This window comes from Asparagus officinalis, chromosome 7 (genome assembly GCF_001876935.1).
Source record: "Asparagus officinalis chromosome 7, Aspof.V1, whole genome shotgun sequence".
Taxonomy (NCBI): Eukaryota; Viridiplantae; Streptophyta; class Magnoliopsida; order Asparagales; family Asparagaceae; genus Asparagus; species Asparagus officinalis.
The window spans coordinates 143,534,487-143,550,319 of NC_033800.1; positions in this window are offsets into that span (position 1 = coordinate 143,534,487).

Sequence of the window (15,833 nt, forward strand, 5' to 3'; positions counted from 1 at the left end):
CTTTAAGTGTTTTTAACCGCTCCGTTATCCCCTCAAGCCTATAAATACAAGCCTTAGGTCTCATTTTTGAAAGGCGGGAATTTTGGAGATTAGGCGAAGCTCTGCCGGATTGAAGACTGAAGGTGCACGGATTTTAGAGAGGAGGAGGAGAGATCGGATCGAGTTCTTCAACGCAAGAGACAGAGATTCGTCAGATCTGCAGTTTCCTGGGTTCGTTCCTTAAGATTATCCCGTTGTGGTAATCTTAAGAAGAGTGATTATCTCGCTTCGTCGAGATAAGAGCTACGATTTCTCGATCCCTTCACGGATAGACGAAGCTCTGCCCAATTTTTCAGCAATCAGATCTGATCGACGGTGGTCCACGGATAAACCCCGGCACAGGCAAAGATCCCACGCAAGCAGAAGACCGAGAAACGATCTCTGCGTTTGTTTGATAAAGTTGTAAACTTTTTTTGTTTTCATTGTGTAAAAGTCTTATAAAAAGACTGATTTTTGTATTCGTTGTAAACGTCTGAAGTTTGTAATGAATCTCGCAATAAAACAAACAACTTTCTCCGCAAACAAACTGGCGACCACAGTGGGAGCCAACAGCTTCGCTGTCGGAGCTGTCGTGCCGCAGCCGATGATCAAGATCCCGGTGCTCGAAGAGGTCGAATACGAGTTCGACCAGCAGAAGTTCGAGGAGTATGTCTCCTCCTCCTCTTCCAGATCCGCCTCTCCTGGCAAGCGCAGGAGTGCCTCCTCTTCTAGGTCTGCCTCTCCTGGCAAGCGCATGAGTGCCTCCTCCTCCAGATCTGCCTCTCCTTGCAGGTGCAGGAAGGCTTCCTCCTCCCAGAAGATCCGTCGGTCTCCAGATCTGAAGAACCAAGAAATCGATCTCCCCATAGCCGATGCTACAGTCGTACCTTGCAACGGTCTGCCGGCATCCAATGAGACCAGATCTGCAGATCTGAACTCCTTCGCGATTAAGGAGTTGACTGCTGAAGGCGCGCCAATTCTATCAAAGAGAGCACGTGAAAGGAAACGCCAACGCCTCGCGCGCCAATTGGCCAAGGCTTTGGATCAGGTGGACGGACTCCGTTACCGAGCAGATCTGGAGTTCAGAAAGCGCCAAGTGGCTAATCTGTCACCACGACCAGCATCGGGATCCTCCTCTCGATCTCCAATTAACGAATGAGTTCGTGTCAAAAGAACCTGCTCTACTCTCGAGGAGCGAATCCAGAAGCGTCGTGCCTTGCTTGCGCATGCCCGGACCCTTGTGCGAAAAGCACAGGAAATGCAAAAGGAAGAGGTAGTTAAGAGATCGCCGAGATCCAAACAAGTTTGGGTGCCAAAAGCCAAATCAGCGCCTAAGGCAAAAGCAGGCGACGTTGCTCTCCGGCCTTCGTCAACTCCAGACCCTGCTCCTGCACTTCCGGTGAAGCTCTATGACAACATGGATCTCCCCAAAGCTCGAGTCCCATTGAAGGATCGCATCGGTTCTCTACCCGAGGATCGAGGAAAAGCGCCTGTTAAGGAAAGCTTGAGTTCGTTGAAGGAGCTTCGAGCCAACATCCGGACTGGGGGTTATACGCGACCTCCTAACAAATTGATTTCTGCAACGGCCCGCTTGGCGGTGTGTGCAGAAAATCAGGAGCCCGTTAAGGTTTCACCCTCACAAAGGTGTGATTCCAAACGTGCGACTCTTGCAGACGCCAACAAGGCAATGTTTACTCAGAGGAAAATACGTCAGACAGACGAACGCGTTATACCTGAGAATCCATGTAAGCAGCCGATAGGTTACTCCGACCGCAATGTCGATGAGTTGTACTATCAGGCTGGGGGTACGAATAAATCTCGAAAGAGAGGTACCCGGGAAGCGGACTCTCGCTGTCCGTGTAATAAATTTATCAGGGCAGTATTATCAGTGTGTAGCTGCCCCAAGACCGCTCCGCGGAGGGTCTCGATATTTGAGAAGGTCTCCACTGAAGCATCAAAGCCCAAATCAAGGAGTTTTCGCAAAAGACGATCGGTTGCTCGAGATGACCAACTCCCAGCGGTTACTATCAACGTTGTCGATAAGGGGAAGTCTCCGATTAGTTCAAATAGCTCGAACCCCAGTTTTTCTCCAGGAAGAGAAGTCAATTTGGGAATAACCCAACGAATATCTCAGCTTCAGCTAGAAGCCGTTGGACATAATGATTACCAGGGAGTCCTTAAAGGAATCCATTCTGACGACGAACTCTCGGATTCTTATTCCGCAATCGCCTCTGACGATACAACGTCTAGCATAGGACAAGCTCGGGAAGTGTTCATGATCAACACCGAGCAAATAGCCAAAATCATTGAGAATGCTCTAGCCAAGCAGAAAGAAACATTCAAAATCGAAATGGAAATGGTTATGCAGGAGATGAGACAAATGCACGACCAACAAATCCAAGCTTTGTCAAATCAGCTAGTTGAATCCAGCCGTCGCACCCAGAACGCCGCAGTTGACAGCGATCCAGAAGTGGACGAAATCATCATGGCCGACGCACCTCCCAAAAATACCGGGTGTGGTTCAAATGCACACCCTACAGATAACAACGCTGGGGGTGGTCCCACTAAAGATGATAATGCTGGGGGTGGCCCCGTTATTCCTCTCAGGAATCGCCCAAGATCTGATATAGATGATGACGAAAAGATGAAGGACCTCGAGAGCAAAATCGACGCTCTGATGTCTGCTCGAGAGGTGAAGAAGACCGGGATCCCATGTCCTTACCCAAGAGAATGGGAATCGATCCCGTATCCGGTGAAGTTCAACCTGATCAACTTCACGCCGTTCGACGGGAAGGGTTCCCCCACTCAGCATCTGATTTATTTCAAGTCCCACTTGGGGGTGATCTCTGGCAACGAGCCTTTGATGGTTCGGTCATTCGTTGGCACCCTTCGCGGGCCCGCCTTCGATTGGTACCGCCGCCTCAAGCCCGGAAGCATCAACAGCTGGGAGGACCTGGAAAGCATGTTCCTCACTCATTTCTTCGATGATGACGCCGAAGTGTCGATAAGGACACTCTTCGATGAGAAACAAAAAGATGGAGAGTCGGTGGATACCTTCATCAAACGCTTTCGCAATCAGGCAATGAACTGCAAGGATCCCATCACGGAGGAATTTGTCTTGCAAACCTGTCATAATAACTTGTCCATTAACATCTTGGACGTTATGGGAGTAGAGCCGCTCAATACCTGGAAAGAATTGAATGTGCGCGGAGAACAGGCCGAACGCTTCCTCAGAAGGAGGAAGGTCGAAAGAAACCAACCGATGGTCGACCCTCTGAATTCGAGTCTCGTGTCCCATGATGAAGGGAAGGCACCTACAACAGTTGTTGACGTTAATCAAATGTCACAACAACAGCTCCGAAGACAGCAGAATAGTTCGGATTCGAGGCTCCAAAAAGAGTACTCATTCAAGGACGAAGACGTTTCAGCCATCTTCGAGACCCTTCTTGAAAACAACAAGATCAAGCTGCCGCCCATCACAAATCAGGAGGAAACGGGAGATACTACAGATCCGAAGTACTGCGCGTACCACAGGAGGATCCTTCATCCCACCAAGGCTTGCTTTACTTTAAAGAATAGCATCCAAACCTTGGTTGAAGCCGGCGTCATAACGCTAGGATAAGCCAAATAAGAACGGCAATAATCCTCCAATCGGTATATGAGGTTAAACTGCTCCCTGATACTCCAATAGGTATATGAGTCTAAACTGTTTCCTACCGTTGATGGGAAGTTCCTGGAGAATGTTACGCTAATATTCTTAAGGATAACCCGGACATGTAACGGAGTACAAAGTCAGACCCAGTTCCAAGAAAGAAGCTGGGGGTGGGTGATTCATGTAATGGGAAGTTCCTAGAAGAACTTTATATGTAATTTTCTTAGGGATAACCCGATAATTACAAACAAAGTGATAAACACTAAACCTCCACTATGATTTGTACTCCCACTCTCACTGTCTACCTGGTCAAACCTTCTTACAGTTAGGACCACAACCAAAATCTCCTCTCGATTCCTCCAATGAACGAGAGATCCACAAATCGAGCGATCAAACCTTCCCACAGTTAGGATCGTCTCAAATATCCCACTCGGTCAAACCTTCCTACAGTTAGGACCAAAACCAAAACCCCCTCTCGATTCCTTCCATGAACGAGAGGTCCACTTTCAAATCGAGTGATCAAACCTTCCTACAGTTAGGGTCATCTCAAACTCCCGCTTGGTCAAACCTTCCTACAGTTAGGACCAAAATTATAATTCACTCTCGATAAACGAGAAATTCATCTTTAGTTCGGTAATCAAACCTTCCGACAGTTAGGGTTATCCGAATCTTTTCGATTCTCGGAGTGGGGATCCCACTCTTAGTTTCACCTTTCCGGATTCTGGGGGTGGAGATCCCATCTCGAGTCTCCTTTCCAACTGGAGATAGAATATAAAATTCTTCCTCTTCAGTGTTGGGAGATAGAATATAAAATTCTTCCTCTCCTATTTCGGGTTCGTCTTTGCCCCAAGAGAAGACACCACCTTTTTCAACTTTAAATCCATACATTCCATGCACGGGGAACTTTATCTCGACTCCTAAATAGAGATAAGCCTACGTCTAACACACGTTGCCGGTTTAGTCTTTCACCGATTGAAAAAGATACCAGAATTCAAATCTGGGGAATTTTATCCCGAATCCTAAGTAGGGATAGGTCAACGTCTAATACGCGTTGCCGGTTAGTCTTCGACCGTAAAAAGGACAAAAGCCCACATATTCAATATTGTGGCAGGTTGTTATTAATAACACCAAAATCCGTACTTCACACGCACGGGGAATTTTATCCCAAAGCCTAAGCAGGGATAAGCCAACGCCTAATACGGAAAAAGACACCAGAATACCAGTCTGGGGTATTTTATCCCGAAGCCTAAGTAGGGATAAGTCAGCGCTTAACACGCGTTGCCGGGTAGCCTATTTCCGTAACAATGGCGAGTCTACGTATTCGAAGTCGTAGCATCAAGTCTAAGGGAGTTCATTCCTTTAGCACAACGTTACATTCGGAACGGATTTCAACAATCCGCTTGCTAGCCCGACTCAAACGGTAGTCGGTAAAGGTATATCAAATCCGTTGATGGCTGAGGATTTGCCAAAAATCCTAAGTCAACGTCTGATACACGTTGCTGTTTAGTCTTTTCACAGGAGAAAGACGAAGTCTACGTATTCAACATCGTAGCGCTAAAAGGGTTAACTCTTCTAGCTTAACGTCACATGCAGAACGGACTTAAATAATCCGTATGTTAGCCCGACTCAAACGGTAGTCGGTAAAGGCTCATCAAACCCGTTGATGGCTGAGAATTTACCAAAAATTCTATAAATACGAGTCATTGACACATCAGCTCTGTCAGTTGGTCTCGTGACTCGAACATCTAATCACTTAGGGATAAGATCCACAAATACAGATGAATAAGCTTTAACAGTTGGTCCTGTAGCTCCGACATTTGGGATCACCGTGCTCCAATACCTTAAGAGCTTAAACTGTGTATACTCCAGTAAACGTACGAGTATAAACTGTCTCAACGTCGGGTAGTCCGAAACCCTAGGGTCAACGTCGGTCAACACGTAACCCTAGGTCAACACCAGTCAACACGTTGCGACCAAAAAGTCAACATTCGACAATCGAAATCCTAAGGTCAACACCGGTCAACGCGTAATCCTAGGTCAACGCCACTCAACGCGTTGCGACAAAAAGTCAACATACGGTGATCTGAAACCCTAAGTCAGCACAATGTGACAGAGATAGTCAGTTTAAAGTCAACTCAATGACACGAGCCAAACTCAACTCACTGGTGGTAGACTCGAGACTCCGACGATGGCCAGGCGATAAACGCAGCGCCGGAAGGACTTCGGCTATTCGTCAAAGCATTGAATAGACCGAAAATCGAAGGAGCCAAAAATTGAATAGACCTACTGAAGGCTGGACCAATCACATCCAAAGTATTCCAGCCTCTTCTATAAAAGAAACGAGTCCGGAACGCTTTGGAGGGGGTATCTGTAGGCATCGCAAATTGCCTATGGGTCTCCACGAACGGCTCAGTGTTAAGGAACGATGATGAACGTCACTATCCGGTTCACAGGAGTTCGATTGAAGTCGATGAACGCTTGAAGTAAATCGACGAACTACGTGAACTAACGAAGGTACGGGCTAATCAGGAGCCCCGCGATGTTTACAAAAGGAACAATGCCCTTCGTGTCTCATTCATTCTACAGATGATCCAACCATCGGAGCTGATAGAACTCCTTGTCGGCTTTCCAACATACTTCGAATCACTCAAATCCGAGTTCGGACGAAGGAATTACGGCGGAAACAGATAAATACACCATATGGAGTGTCGCGGACCAACGAGACACTATTCGGTGTCTCGGCTAAGGCCGAGACACCCTAGGGTGTCTCCGATCAAATGGAGACACCCTGGGGTGTCTCCAAGGCAGATTTGGGCCTTTAAGTGTTTTTAACCGCTCTGTTATCCCCTCAAGCCTATAAATACAAGCCTTAGGCCTCATTTTTGAAAGGCGGGAATTTTGGAGATTAGGCGAATCCCTGCCGGATTGAAGACTGAAGGTGCACGGATTTTAGAGAGGAGGAGGAGAGATCGGATCGAGTTCTTCAACGCAAGAGACAGAGATTCGTCAGATCTGCAGTTTCCCGGGTTCGTTCCTTAAGATTATCCCGTTGTGGTAATCTTAAGAAGAGTGATTATCTCGCTTCGCCGAGATAAGAGCTACGGTTTCTCGATCCCTTTGCGGATAGACGAAGCTCTGCCTAATTTTTCAGCAATCAGATCTGATCGACGGTGGTCCACGGATAAACCCCGGCACATGCAAAGATCCCATGTAAGCAGAAGACCGAGAAACGATCTCTGCGTTTGTTTGATAAAGTTGTAAACTTTTTTTGTTTTCATTGTGTAAAAGTCTTATAAAAAGACTGATTTTTGTATTCGTTGTAAACGTCTGAAGTTTGTAATGAATCTCGCAATAAAACAAGCAACTTTCTCCGCAAACAAAAATTATTTACCAACTACTCAAAATGACTAAACATAATCAAAAAATTATAGGTTATAGCTCTTGAAATCATTTGACAACGGGCTAAAATGACTAAAAATGGCCAAAAGTCGTCGATTATTGCTCATGATATCATGAATTTCATCCTTTCATGAAACTATTTGTCAATGGGTCAAAATGACTAATAATAGTAAAATATCATGGGCTATTGCCTATTAAATTGTAAATTTTGGCTTCTGTGAAATTATGCACTAATGAGTCGAAATGACTAAAAATAATAAAAAAGTGTGGGTTATTGCTAAGGAAACCGTGAATTTTAGCCACTGCAAAATTATTTCTTAATGAGCTAAAATAACTAAAAATGATAAATAATTATGGCTTATTGCTTATGAAATCATAAATTTTAGACTCCATTAAATTATTTGCCAATGGGTCTAAGTGATTAAAAATGGATAAAAATTATGGATTATATAGCTCATAAAATCGTGAATTTTAGCCACTGAAAAATTGTTCACCAATAGCTTATATGATTAAGAATAGAAAGAAATTATGGGTTATGGCTCATGAAATCGTGAATTTTAGCCACTGTGCAATTATTTGCTAATAATTCTAGATGACTAAAAATGAAAAAATATCATAGGTATAGCTCATGAAATCATAAATTTTAGTCAGATTTAATTATTTGACTACGGGTAAAATGACTAAATATGGACAAAAATTATGGGTTATAGCTCTTGAAATTGTAAATTTTAGCTTTCGTGAAATTATTTGATAATATTGTAGGCGTTAAAAATTACCTATAGGTTCCCACACGTAGTCCGAAACCAAGAGAAGGTGATGAACGCTATTATCCGAGTCAGAGAGTATTATCCAAGTCAAGGAGAATCATTTGATGCTGTAAAAAGAAGTGAAGGAATGCACGTGGAACATTGACAAACGAATGAAGCGAGTCGACGAAGCATACGAACCAACAGGACGAGAGAATAACGAAGAAACGATCCGATCAGGAATTGCGTTTCACTCACGAAAGACAAAGTGACAAAGCACCACTCATGTATCATCCACTCCACATATGATTCACCCATGTGAGGTTGTAGATCTCATCTTCGGCTTTCCAACGTACTTTGAATTACCTCATTCCGAGGTCGGACGAGAGAGTTAGGGCCAAAACACTCGAGACAGTCTAGACCGTTTCGCACCTGCGACATATCAATTGTGTCTCACACATTTTGACCATGATACGATTCGAATCTAAAGAATCTCAAAAAATAAAAGTTGTAGGTCTCTTCGTCAGCTTTCCAACGTATCTTTAATCATCTCATTCCAAGGTTAGACAAAATAATTAAGACTAAAATACCTGAGACAGTCTAAGCTGTCTCGGACATGCGCGAGACAGTCAAAGTGACTCGCACCCAGGTCAGCTCCCGACGTGTTTTCTATTAAGATTGACTTTTAGAACTCCTTGGGGTTATCCATAAACATGTGGGGTTATCCTTAAATATGTAGAAGCTATTACACAACCAAAAACTCACTTAAACGGATAATAACGGTTGTTCTTCGACCCTATCCACAAACACAACATTCCTATCCATAAACACGACATTTAAAACCTATAAATACACTCCTAGCACCCTCATAAAGGAAGATCTGAAGAGAGCCACGAATTTCAAAGGAGGTAGGGTGAGGTTCTGACAAATTTGAGAGAGGCTAGCAGATTTTGGCGAACTCCGACATAAAGAAGGAGCATTTCGAAGGATATGAGGCCCGTCCTCCCCTTCCTTGAGATAAAGTTGGTCTTGATCTCGAGAAGAGTCGTAATCTCGCTTGGTCGAGATTATCACTTTAGCGATTACTTCCTTTGTAAAGTAAAAGCTTTAATCAATCTTCTGTCAACTGGATCTGATACGAGGCGGTCCACGGATAGACCCTGGCACAAGCAAAGATCTCACGCAAACAGAGACTAATAAATAGGATTTGTGTATTGTTTGAAGAAGATTGTAATTTTTATTTTTATTGTGTAAAGGTCTTATAAAAAGATCAATCTTTTTGAACTTGTTATAACGATCAAAGTTGTAACAAGTAATACAATGAAGAAAATAATTTCTGACCCAAACAAATAGGTCAAAATGACTAAAAATAACCCAAAATTATGGGTTGTAGATCAAGAAATCGTGGATTTTGGCCATTGTAAAATTATTTGACAACTAATCAAAACAACAAAAAATAACCAAAAATTATGGGATATAGCTCATGAAATCGTGAATATTGGTCTACGCAAAATTTTTTACCAATGGATCAAAATGATTAAAGATGTTCGATAATCATGGGCTATAGCCCATGAAATTATAAATTTTGGCCTGAGCAAAATTATGTGCCAATGGGTAGAAATGATTAAAAATAGCTAAAATTTATGGGTTGTAGCTCATGAAATCATAAAATTTTACCACTGCAAAATTATTTGTTAATGGGGGCCGCGAAATGACTAACAATGGTCAAAACTTGTGAGTTATAACACATAAAATCGTGAAGTTTGAACTCCACAAATTATTTACCATTGATTCGAAGCAAATAAAAATGACCAATAATAGCAAGTTATAACTCATGAAGTCATGAATTTTATCGCCTGTGAAATTATTTGTCAATGTGTCGAAATGACTAAAAATGAAAAAAAATTATGGGTTGCGGTATAGGAAATCATGAATTTTAGCAACCAAGAAGCTATTTAACAACGGCTCAAAATAACTAAAAAAACTAAAAATTATGACTTATAGCTCACAAAATTGTAGGTTTTTGCCCATATGAAATTATTTGACAGTAGCAAAATTGTGAGTTTTCCTCTATGAAATTATTTGACAGTGTGTCTAAATGACTAAAAACAGCCCAAAATTGTGGGCTATTGCTCATGAAATCGTGAATTTTGACGTCCACGAAATTATTTACCAACGGGTGAAAACAACTAAAATGGCCAAAAACCATGGATTATAGCTCCTGAATTGTGAATTTTGGCATACATGAAATTATGTGCCAATTGGTCAAAATGACTAAAGATGGCAAAAAACATGGGTTATAGCTCATGAAATCATGAATTTTGACCACCACGAAATTATTTACCAATTCATCAAAATTATTTACTATTGGTTCAATGCAACTAAAAATGATTAATAATCTTCGGTTGTAACTCATAAAATTGTAAATTTTACCATCCACAAGATATTTTGTCAAGGGGTCAAAGCGACTAAAATCACCAAAAATTAGGGTTATAATTAGGGTTATAGCTCGGAAATAGTGAATTTTGACCACCGCAAAATTATTTTGATAATGGGTCAAAACTACAAAAAATGGTAAAAAATCATGGGTTATAGCTTACAAAATCATGTATTTTTGCCTGCACAAAATTATTTGACAATAGGTCGAAATGACTAAAAATGACAAAAAATTGTGAGTATTTGCTCATGAAATCATGAATTTCAAACTTCGCATAATTATTTTCCCACAGGTTGAATGACTAATAATGGCCAAAAATTATGTGTTAGCGATCAAGAAATAGTGAATTTTGGTCTCCGTAATTTATTAAGGGGTTGAAATGACTAAAATATTATGAGTTATAATTAATTAAATTGTGAAGTTTGGCCTCCCCAAAATTATTTGACAATGAGTCAAAATTCCTAAAATGACTAAAGATTATGAATTATAGCTCATGAATCGTGAATTTTGGCCACTGTGAAATTGTGTACCAATTAGTCAAAATGGCTAAAAATTGCCAAAAATTAAGCATTATCCCTCATGAAATTGTGAACTGTAGCCACAGTGAAATTATTTTTAAATGACTCAAAATGACTACAAATGACCAAAAACCTTGGGTTATAGCTCATAAAATCATGAATTTTTGCATTCACGAATTTATTTACAAACATGTTGAAATGATTAAAAATAATTAAAAAATCATAGGTTAGCTGAAGATATAGTGAATTTTGCCTTTTGTAAAATTATTTAAAAATAGGTCAAAATAACTAAAAAAATGGGTTATAGCTCATTAAATTATGAATTTTTGCCTCTATGAATTATGTGCTAGTAGGTTGAAATGAGTAAAAATGGCAAAAAATTATGGATTATAGCTTAAGAATATTGAATTTTGACCACCATAAAATTATTTGACAATGGACCAAACTGACTAAAAATAGCAAAAAATTTTGAGTTATATTTCATGAAATCGTAAAATTAGGACTCTACAAAATTATTTACCATCGGCTCGATCTGACTAAAAATGACCAATAATCACGGGTTATAACTCATGAAATCAAGAACTTTGCCATCCAAAAAAATAGTTTGCCAAGGGGTTAAAATGACTAGAAATGGAAAAAAAAGTCATGCGTTATAGCTCAAGAAATTATGAATTTTGGCCACCATGATGTTATTTGATAATGGGACAAAATGACTAAAAATAGCCAAGAATCATGGGTTACCTCACAACATTGTGAATGTTTGCCACAATGAAATTATTTGGCAACAGGTCCAAAGTGACTAGTGGGTTATAACTCATTAAATCATGACTTTTGCCCTCGTCAGATTGTTTGCTAATGGGTCAAAATGAGTAATAATGGCAAAAAATCGTGTATATAGCTCAGGAAATCTTAAATTTTGATAACCGTGAAAGTATTTGACAATGGGTCGAAATGACTAAACATGGCCAAAATCATGAGTTATAGCTCACGAAATCATGAATATTTGCCCTCATGAAATTATATGACAATGAGTCGAAATGACTAAAAATGGCCTATTATTGTTGGTTATTGCTCATGAAATTGTAAATTTTGACATTCATGAAATTACTTGATAACAGGTTGAAAAAATAATTTGACAACAGGGTCGAAACAACAACAAATGGCCAAAATTCATTGTTTATACCGCTCTTAAAATCATGCAGTTTGGAATTTGCAAAATTATCTATCATTTGTTCAAAACAACTAAAATGGTCAAAAAATTTGCGGGTTATACCTTATTAATCGTGAATTTTGGCCACTGTCAAATTATGTCCTAATCAGTCAAAATGACTAAAAATGGCCAAAAAGCATCAGTTGTAGCTCATGCAATAGTGAAATTTTCCACCGTGAAATTATTTGCTAGTGATTTGAAATGTCTAAAATAGCCAAAAACCATGGATTATAAGCTCATGTAGTCATGAGTTTTAGTCTCCATGAAATTATTTGTCTACAGGTTGAAATGATTAAAAATAGCTAAAAATTATAGGTTAGCTCAAGAAATAGTGAGTTTTGGCTTCAGCAAAATTATTTACCAATGAGTCAAAATGACTAAAAATGAAAAATATCATAGTTTAGCTCATTAAATTGTGAATTTTGGCCTTTCTGAAATTATTTGCTAACTGATTAAAATTGCTAAAACTAGCCAAAAATCATGGGTTATAGCCCATGAAATTGTAAATTTAGGCCTCCACAAAATTTTGTGCCAATGGGCCAGAGTGACTAAATATGACAAAAAATCATGGGTAATAGCTCAACAATCATGAATTTTGGCAACCACAAATTTATTCACCTACGAAAAATGATTAAAAATGACCAAAAATCGTAGCTTAGCTTAGGAAATAGTGAATTTTAGCATTTGTAAAATTATTTACTAATGGATCAATAATTAAAAATGGGGGAAAATCAACAGTTATAACTCATTAAATTGTGAATTTTGGCCCCCTAAAATTATTTTCCAATGGATTGAAATTACTAAAAATAACAAAAAATCATGGATAATAACTCACGAAATTTTACATTATAGCCTTTGCAAAATTATGTGCGAATGAGTTGAAAACATTAAAAATGGCAAAAAACTTTGGGTTGCAGCTCAAGAATCTTGAGTTTTTGCCAAAATGAAATTATTTGCCAAATTGGTCAAAATGACTAAAAATAGCCAAAAATAGTGAGTACTAGTTCATGCAATCATGAAGTTAGGACCCTGCAAAATTATTTATCATGGTTTGATGCAACTAAAATGACTAGTATTCAAGAGTTATAAGTCATGAAATCGTGAATTTTTCCCTCCATGAAATAGTTTGTCAAGGGGGTTGAAACAACTAGAAATGGCCAGAAAAATATTGGTTATAGCTTAGAAAATCATGAATTTTGGCCACTGTAAATTATTTGACAATAGGTCGAAATGACTAAAAATGACAAAAAATCGTGATTAGCTCACGAAATCGTGAATTTTTACCATCATAAAATTATTTGATAGCAAGTTCGAAGTGTCTAAAAATAACCAATAATCGTGGGTTATAACTTATTAAATCATGAAATTTGCTCTCCACGATATTGTTTGCCAATGGGTCTAAACGATTTAATATGGTCAAAAATCATGGGTTATAGCTCATGAAATCTTAAATTTAGGCCACTGTGAATTTTTTAACAACAATGAGTAAAAACGACTAAAAAGGCCAAAAATATGGTTTATAGGCTCACAAAATCATGAATATCAACCCCCATGAAATTATATAATGACGAATTGAAATGACTAAAAATATCTACCAATGGGTCGAAATAACTAAAAATGAAAAAAATCACGGGTTATCGCTTATGAAATCATGAATTTTGGCCATAGAAAAATTATTTGTAACATGTCTAAATGACTTAAAAGGTTAAAAATAGTGGGATAAAGCTCATGAAATCGTTAATCTTGGTTTCCACAAAATTATTTAATGATTGATAGAAATAACTAAAAAATATAGCTTAAGAAATCGTGAATCTTGGCCGCTACAAAAATATTTGAGAACAGTTCAAAATTATTTGCCACAACGAAATTATTTGATAGCGGGTTGAAACGACTAAAAATTGCCAAAAATTCTTGATTCATAGAGAAATAAGTTTGAAAAAGAATTTTAGTTGAGTTAATAGAAACTTAAACAAATATTAATAGTTAAAAAGTTTTAAAATTACTATGCAAGTATCATAGAAAAACATTTGGGTGAAAATTTTCGCGTTTCCATGGTTGATGGTACTAATGTATCATTTTTTTTCAACAGTTTATGTTATTTTTCTGACACAAATGACCGCTTGTGGTATATAAGTGTTAGAGCAAGTAAACTTTATGGTATTTAAATGCAAGTTAGCCTTTTATTTTCTAAAATAATGTAAGAATTTTATCAGAACACTCTATAGAAAAAACTAATCTATACCATACACGGACGATTACATTTATTGCGTAGATCAAAATAGGAGTGGTTCTGATAGGATCTCCACGGCTATAAACATGCCAATCTATCACTTATCCAAGCTAATAAAATAGTTAAGGGGGGGTTATTCATTGGTGTAATTTTGGGCAAATTGGGTAAAATTGTTCCAATGAGGTAATTTTACCCAATGGGATAATTTGAGTGGGATAAAGTGGGACAAATTGGGTAAAATTATTCCAATGAGGGTAATTCTCTTGCTCTGAGATGGACCAAGAATTCACATTTCACATCCATAATTTCATTCACATGAATCCATAAACTTAATTTCATTCACATTTCATCCATAAACTCAAATTCATTCACATGATATCTATCTATTGTAACAAAACTCATCACCAAATTCATCAAATTTTCTACTGAAAAAGGAAAAAAGAAAATAAAATAACTTCATTGGTCTTAGCAGCTGCAGGAAACCCTTGGATCGGCCTTCTTTACCAGCAAAATGAAAACCTCCAGAAATGGTTTCTGTATAAAATTGAGAACGAGCTCTTCTTTACCAGCAAAATCTCCTTTTATTACTTTCGTCGACCCACCATGGACTCCTCAATCCCCACCAGCAAAACCTCCTCTCCACCCCTCCCAAAATCCCCACCATGGACTCCTCAATCGCGCGCCAAACCTGGGAACTCGAGAACAACGTCGTCCCCATGGACCCAAACCCCTTCTCCGCCAGCAACTCCTCCGACGGAATCTACTACTACGACGAAGCAGGAGGAGTGGATTAGGGCAGAGATCTCGTGGGGTCTCCTCCGACGGAATCTACTACTACGACGAAGCAGGAGGAGTGGATTAGGGCAGAGATCTCGTGGGGTGGACTGAGACGACAATGGCGGTGGGGGAAATCCCTGCTCGGGAACGACGACGGCGGAGCGGCGATCGAGCTCGAGCACGGCGACGATGGAGCGGAAGTGGGGTAATTCTGTTCCCCTCTTGTTCCAGCGAAAAAAGGGGGTAAATTTTGAGGATGGGTCTGACTGTAGTTTATATATCTGGTGTAATTTTGGGGGAAAGTGGGGTATTGGGATAATTTTTACCCAACAAACCAATAACACCACAATGTTGACTCTAGTTCTAATTACACCAACTAGTTTGTGGTCCGCGATATTTTTTTTTGCTACAGTAATCCCGCTTTTTTAATATGTCATGCTTTGAATTTTTGAAAGTGCTACAGTATCCCGCTCTGCTACAGTACCTTTCAAATGCTACAGTATACCCGTGTGCTACAATATTATTTTTAATTAATTATTAGCTATAGTAATAATACTACAGTAAATGCTACTGTAGCATTTACTGTAGTATGAACAGTGAATCTCTGATCCTCCTATTTGTATAAAGGAATAGATGAATAACACCAAAAACTAGTGTTCCAAAAATTATCCCATTATCCCAATTTTTACACCAATGAATAACCCCCCCTAAGTGGTGGTAAATGCCACTAAAGAAATAGACTAAGGGGTTTATTTGCAATTTACCCTATTGGCATTATCAAAGCAGAGCCCTGATCCCAGCTCGAATCGAACAGCCCCATTCTGTAATCCGATAAAAAAAACAATG